The sequence below is a fragment of the Mastigoproctus giganteus genome, chromosome 1 (assembly GCF_048544385.1).
Source record: "Mastigoproctus giganteus isolate SK-2022 chromosome 1, ASM4854438v1, whole genome shotgun sequence".
NCBI classification, from domain to species: Eukaryota; Metazoa; Arthropoda; class Arachnida; order Uropygi; family Thelyphonidae; genus Mastigoproctus; species Mastigoproctus giganteus.
This window is the reverse complement of record NC_143575.1, coordinates 181,584,331-181,591,247: the sequence shown is the minus strand read 5'-3', so window position 1 is coordinate 181,591,247 and position 6,917 is coordinate 181,584,331. Positions and strand designations below refer to the sequence as shown.

Genomic DNA, 6,917 nt, shown 5'->3' with positions numbered 1-6,917 from the left:
CTTTTATTGCTACTGTTTTATTTAGAATTATCGCACTAAAATGTTTTTGTGACTCTCACGCTCGGAATGGATCAAAGTACACAGTAGATGGCAGCACGTGTTATCTTTAAGTTGCGTCAGTATTTTCGATAATACGTTGTTCTGTAGAAGTTTCCAGTACGTTCACATTTCGCGATTAACGATAGCATGCAAAATAAACTGTGAGTGTGTTACTGGTTATAATATTTGAAAAGTGCGTTGATAGTATTCAAGGAAATCGACGTGAGTCCAATTTGTTGATATTGGAAAGCGTTCGTTTTTTTTGTTTTTTTTTCAACACCAAAATTAGTCATTTTACTAATTAATTAGTTTATTTTTTAAAAGATAATATTATCGCTATTTTAATGAATAATGATTATAATACTAAATTATGATTGCTTACTGACATTACGATGGGAAAAGATTATTACAGAATACTAGGTTTAAACCGAGGTGCTTCTGAGGAAGAAATTAAAAAAGCATATAGGAAACTTGCCTTGCGATTCCATCCAGATAAAAATAAATCATCAGGGGCAGAAGAAAGGTTTAAAGAAGTTGCAGAGGCTTATGAAGTTCTTAGTGATAGAAAGAAAAGAGAAGTGTATGATCAATGTGGGGAAGAAGGTCCAATAAATGACAGAAGGGGAGGAACAAATACTAACTTTACATATACTTTCCATGGAGATCCATGGGCCACCTTTGACAGGTTTTTTGAAGCTGAGAGGTCTTTTAGAACTGGTGATTCCTTTGAGTTTTTCTTCCAAACGGACGATAATTCATTTGATGGTGCCAACCAGTTTTTCACGAATGAGGGAACGAGTGCTAATTTTGCCCATTTCAGTCGAAGTGGTAACCAGTTTCACAGCTCAAATTTTCCACATAAAACACGAAAACAAGATCCGCCAGTTGAACGTGAACTGTATATCGCTTTAGAAGATATTTTAAAAGGGTGTACTAAGAAAATGAAGGTTGTTAAGCAAGTGTTGAACATTGATGGCCAAAGTACACGAATTGAGGAGAAAATTATTGATATTGCTATTAGACCTGGCTGGAAGGCTGGAACAAAAATCACTTTTCAGAGAGAAGGAGATCAACGACCGAACGTAATACCTGCGGACATTGTTTTTGTGATCAAGGATAAGCCACATTCCATTTTCAAAAGAGATGGCGCCAATATTAAGTACACAGCAAAAATAACACTTACAGAGGCGTTGTGCGGAACTCAGCTACAAATTCCAACACTGACGGGGGAAAAGCAAATTTTGAGGATAGATGATGTAGTGAAACCTAACACTATACACCGGTTACCTGGCCTAGGACTGCCTTTTACGAAAAACCCTGCAAAAACAGGTGATCTCATTGTGACGTTTGACATTATATTTCCAGAGAGTCTTTCAGAAGAGACTAAAGGAATTCTACGCGATTGCCTGCCTTAACTGACAGTTATATAATGTGAATGAGTGTAAATCACTCATTCACATTATATAAGAAAGCACCTGGAACTGTGGTAGCTTATGTATATGAATTGGCTGGGAAAAGCAATCGCAGCAGTGGCTGAAAATAATGATGCTGTAAAGAAGTGCATCGATATGACTTTAATTTTTAGTATGCCTTTCTTCTCAAGGATTCTTGTCTAATCAAATTTATGCTGTGTACCTATTTCTGCGAATTTTTTGAATGTACAAATGCCGTTTCGGTATGTACATGGTTTTTAAATGTTTACAATTAAAACATTGCTTTATTTATACTAAATTATTTAATTATTTCCAATCCTCAATGGGGAGAGTAGAATTTTTTGAAGCTTTTAACTTTTATAGCTGTTTTCAGAGGTAAATACCTGTCACCCGTAGATAATTGAATTTGTTTAAGACGTTTGTTTGTAATAATGTATATTATTTTGTATCTGTCTCTTTTGTTAGACCTGTATACAGTTATTAGTATTGGCAAAATGATACATGAAGCAAGCTTTATACAGAATCAGCCAAAAAAAAAAAAAAAAAAATACAGTTCTTATGACTTAATAAGATGGTTATATATTAAATTATGAAATTAATCAAGCAAAGAAAAACAGATAGGGAAGATAAGAAAATGCATACATAATGGCCTCAGCCCTTATTATGCTGAAATTGCACAACAAAAGAAGTTATTTGTCAAGAGACTTCCGTGTTGAGTATAAATATATCTAGTGAACAAATTGTAAATTGTGATGGTCTGAAAGTCCTGTAGTTCAATAGTTCAAGAAAAAGAAGTTTTTAAAATAATGTTTAGTGGTGGCCCTGACAAGATGGAGATTTCAAAAAAAAAAAAAAAAAGTGATAATAACTTTAGGTATTTACACCATTTCAATTCAGCCAGAATGCACTGGAACACCATTCCAGTTGTTAAACTTCAGAAATCTTTTATAAAATGACAAGATGATCATTACTAATTACAAGTTCAGGCACACACGTATAATTATCCTGGCATCCAAACTTTGTAACCAGTGAGAACTGATGTAGGATATTTCACATGCATCAGTTCTCACTGGTTATGAATTTTTGGATGCCAACTAAAACAAGATAATAATCTTGTTTTGGTTGGCAAGTATGAGCACTCCACAGTTACTAATATTTTCTGTTTTGAACACTGTGTCCCTTGTAAATCCAGAGCCCTATTTATTATGTAATTTAATTCCAACAAATATAATTATAATTTCCAATAAAAATTACAAAATATAATTTTAACCCTTTAATGGTTGTGTGAGGGTAATAGTAATAGTGGCAAGAAAGCAAGCGTATGAGCTTATGTAGCATCAGCCAAAAATTCACACAACTATTCCCTCTAAATGTTTGTCCAGTTCCTCCTTGAATTTATTTAACCTATCAACTTCCATAATGACAGATGGAAGTTTGTTCCAGCAATTAACCACCCACTGGCTAAAGGCAAATTTCTGCACATCTGTTCTACAACTGTCTTTCCTCAATTTGAATTTATGCCCCTTAGGTTCATAATTTGAACAAGTGGAAGAATCCCATCAGAATTCAGCATGCTCAACCCATTCAAGGCCTTATACACCTCAATCAGATCAATTCGCAGGTGCCTAGTCTCCAGCCACTGCAATTTGCAGAACTTAAGCCTCTCTTGGTAAGTGGATCACTTCGTTCCCCTCACCAATCTTGTTGCCCTTCTCTGTACATGCTTAAGCAAATCTACATCCTTTCTAAAATGAGGCCTCCAGACCTGTACACAGTACTCAAGGCATGGCCTGACCATTGCCTTATACAAAGGGATAATCACCTTCTTTTCCCTGCTAGCAAAATTTCTGTATATCATAACAAAACCCCATGACCTGCTCTTGAAGCCTGTCTGCTGTTTGTTTGTTTGTTATTTGGGTTTTAGGAGCATTAGCAACTAAGGCCATATTGCTCTGGGGATATGTGGTGGTCATTCTCTGACCTTTCCGTATTTGGTGGTCACGGGCTTGAACCCCGGTCTAATCAAAAAGCATGTGCTACACACTGCTGCTCCTGGCTACGGAGGTGCCAAGCCTGTCTGCATTGCTCAGAAAACTTCATATCTGTATAATTACTCCCAGGTCTTTTTCATTTTATATCACTCTTAAATGTAGTACCACACAATTGGTATGTTTCTCTGGGGTTACTTCTACCCATATGCAGTACTTTGCATTTGTCAATGTTAAACTTCAGTTGCCACTTCTCAGCCCATCTGCCCAAATTTTCTAGATCCTGTTGCAGTAGCACACTGCCGTCGCTATCATTAATAACCCTGCCAGCCTTTGTATCATCTGCAAACTTCAACGCTAAGTCTGATATACCTTCATCAATATCATTGATAAATATACAAAACAAACAGTGGGCCCAACACCAAACCTTGGGGTACTTGATACCTCAAGCATTATAATTTATTTTATTAACAAATGATAATTTTTTTTCTAAGAATTAGCTTATGGTGCTGTCTAGTTACCTAAACTATATTAGTTATTGTTCTTTGGTCACAGTTTTTTCCATAGTGGCTTTGGTGTGAGACATTTAGATGGAATGTTGTGTACCGTTACCAGGGTAGAAATAGTTTTTCAGAACTGGAGGAGAGGGTACTTTATTTACTAGTACTAGGAAAATACTCACTTCTCTGTAATATCAATATGCGCAGTCATGACATTTCTGGAACTGGAGGGATGGCATCTGCCTCTGTTCTTGCCCACATTTTCAGCCTTGGCAGTCAACTCTACATGGTTGTTACTGTCAATAAAATGTGAGGGTACCCAGTGTGTAATGAAGTGATTTGAAAAGTGTAATATGAATGTGGAGATGTAATATGGAACAAAAATCCACCAACCAGTAGAGACTGATTGGTGGTTTTTTGGAAACTCCTTGGCACACTGATTACTTTAATCATGGGGTTAGATGTAGTATATTTGTAGTATATTAGATCTGTATAAACAAACATGTGTTCACAGTCTGATTTGCATGTTGTATAGAAAATGAGCTTGAATAGCTCTTAGGGAAGTGGTGTCATTGTCTGAGGAACTTTCTCCCCTCCAGTCCAGCCTGAAGCTTAGACTGGGGCAAGTTCCCTCTGGTCTCTAGGGAGTTTGATTCCAACCCTCTCCAAGCAAGTAGAAAATGGTAAAATGCTAATATCTAGGAAGACAAGGATATAGAGATGACAAAGAAAACTTTAAAAGTGAAATAGAAGATAACATATATATTACAGAAATATAACATATACAAAGGGTACTACGAAAGTTTGCAATATGACACAACAATGAATCACAGGAAGCTGCTTGTTGCTGCATGTTGAGACATGTTCATACGTGCATAGTAGCCGCCGCGCCAAGTCAATGGGCTCAGTTATTCATTAGTAGTGAGAGTGTAAAGTGCTTGCGATGGCATCGTGGTCACGAAATGAGATAAGGACAGTTTTGCGGTATAATTTCGTGCATGGTTTAACCATAGACCAGTGCTTAGAAGAAATGACTCTTGCACTAGATGATGATTGTCCACATCGTACAACGATATTCAGGTGGTATAGAGAATTCCAAAGGGGAAATTTCACTCTGGAGGATTCTGAGAGGCTGGAAGGCCACGAATGTCAGTTACGGAGGAAAACGTTACTGCTGTGAGGAAAATGCTTGACGAAAACAGGCGAGTGACCTACCAACAGATAGAGGATACTTTGGGCCTAAATGCACCAGCAATTCGTTCGATTCTGCAAGATCATTTGCACGTGAAGAAACTTTGTTCTCTCTGGGTGCCGCATCAACTGACTGAAGAGCAGATGACACGACGTGTGACTTGGTGCCGGGAGATGTTAAAAAAGTTTGATAAGGGACAATCTCGGTATGTGAACAACATCGTGACAGGTGACAAGACTTGGCTGTACTATTACGATCTGCCGACCAAGGCTCAAAACAAAGTTTGGGTCTTTGATGATGACGACACACCCGTAATTGTCAGAAAATCCCGATCTGTAAAGAAGAAAATGATAGCTGTATTTTTCAAATCAAGTGAATTGTGGAACGTGTCGTTTTGGACACGCAGAAGACAGTCACAGCTAAGTGGTATACTGAACAATGCCTGCCTAAAGTCATTGGATCTATGAAGAACCTGCGGCCAAAGTCAAGAATGGACACCTGGTACCTCCATCACGATAATGCTCCAGCTCACCGCGCCAAAGCCTGCACCAAATATTTGATCACGACAGGACTGAAACTTCTCGAGCACCCTCCCTACAGTCCAGACCTTGCTCCCTGCGACTTTGCACTGTTCCCACATGTGAAAATGAAGCTAAAAGGGAGGCGGTTTTCCAGTGATGAGGACCTTCTACGGGCTTGGGACAACGAGTGTGCTTTACTCCCTAGTGAAACTTGGCAGAACTGGTTTAAAGATTGGTTTCGGAGGATGGAGAGGTGTATTGAATGTAGAGGAAATTACTTTGAAAAAATTAAATAAACAAAGCTGTATTGCAAAACTTTCCTAGTACCCTTTGTATATTACATACATGGATACAGAAGAGGAAGAATGCACAGATGGTAAACCTGAAATAAATAAAACAAAATAGCTTCATAAAAATATATAAAATGTTCAGTTTCACGTGATCCACTTTATTCATACCAAGAAATAAAATAAAATCAATTAGTTCCTGTATTTATTTCATTAAACAAATTACAGTGGGCAACTTACAAGCCCATATGGCTGGTAGTGTTTCATTTTCTGGCATGACTATTCATAATTAAAAACAATCCATTTGTGCTGAAATGTCAACTTGTACTTATTTTTCCATGGTGTTCTACAAAAGTTGGAGATTGATGTGAATCTAATTATCATTAGCTGTATGGTGCAAGGAAGCCTGTGGCTTATGTTTTGTGTGTGAGAGAGAGAGAGAGAAGTAGAAGAGAATCACCAAGGTGTGCCAAGCCTATACTCACCAGATTCTAGTCCCTGGGTTTGTTTCACTTCCACTTGTTCCAAAGTCGCTGCACCAAACATACATTTTATTATTCTAAATATTATTAATATTACTTTTAAATAAATGTGATGCATATAAAAAATCTATTTCTTAAAAACTGCATGAGGAATAAAATTACCAACACACTAGAAACAGTGAATAGGTCTCTAATATAATAGCCATCTGCACTGACGGATGGATTGCTAGCAACATCAAGATATTGCCAGGACTTCTCCAAAAGAAGTGCAATATCAGTTCTATTTACTATGTGATGTGTGCACTTGCTGAGCACAAAGTGGTTTACAAAACATAACTGTCAGATAATTTGGGTAATTCATTTGTTTGCTATAATAGAGCCCAAGTGCCAGGTTTCCCTGGAGCCTAAAATTCTTAAGGTGCCTAGTATTTGTTGCATATTGATATCAAGTTTTTCTGTCTTCGCAGAAGGCCTC

General features: G+C 37.4%; 1 pseudogene across 1 annotated transcript; it reads left to right on the top strand.

Annotated features, from left to right (window-relative positions):
* Positions 1-311: 311 nt before the first annotated feature.
* Positions 312-1,568, top strand: LOC150091344 (dnaJ homolog subfamily B member 4 pseudogene; annotated as a pseudogene). The gene is made up of 2 exons (XR_016547546.1): positions 312-1,470; positions 1,508-1,568. The product of XR_016547546.1 is annotated as a dnaJ homolog subfamily B member 4 pseudogene (transcript).
* Positions 1,569-6,917: the final 5,349 nt, after the last annotated feature.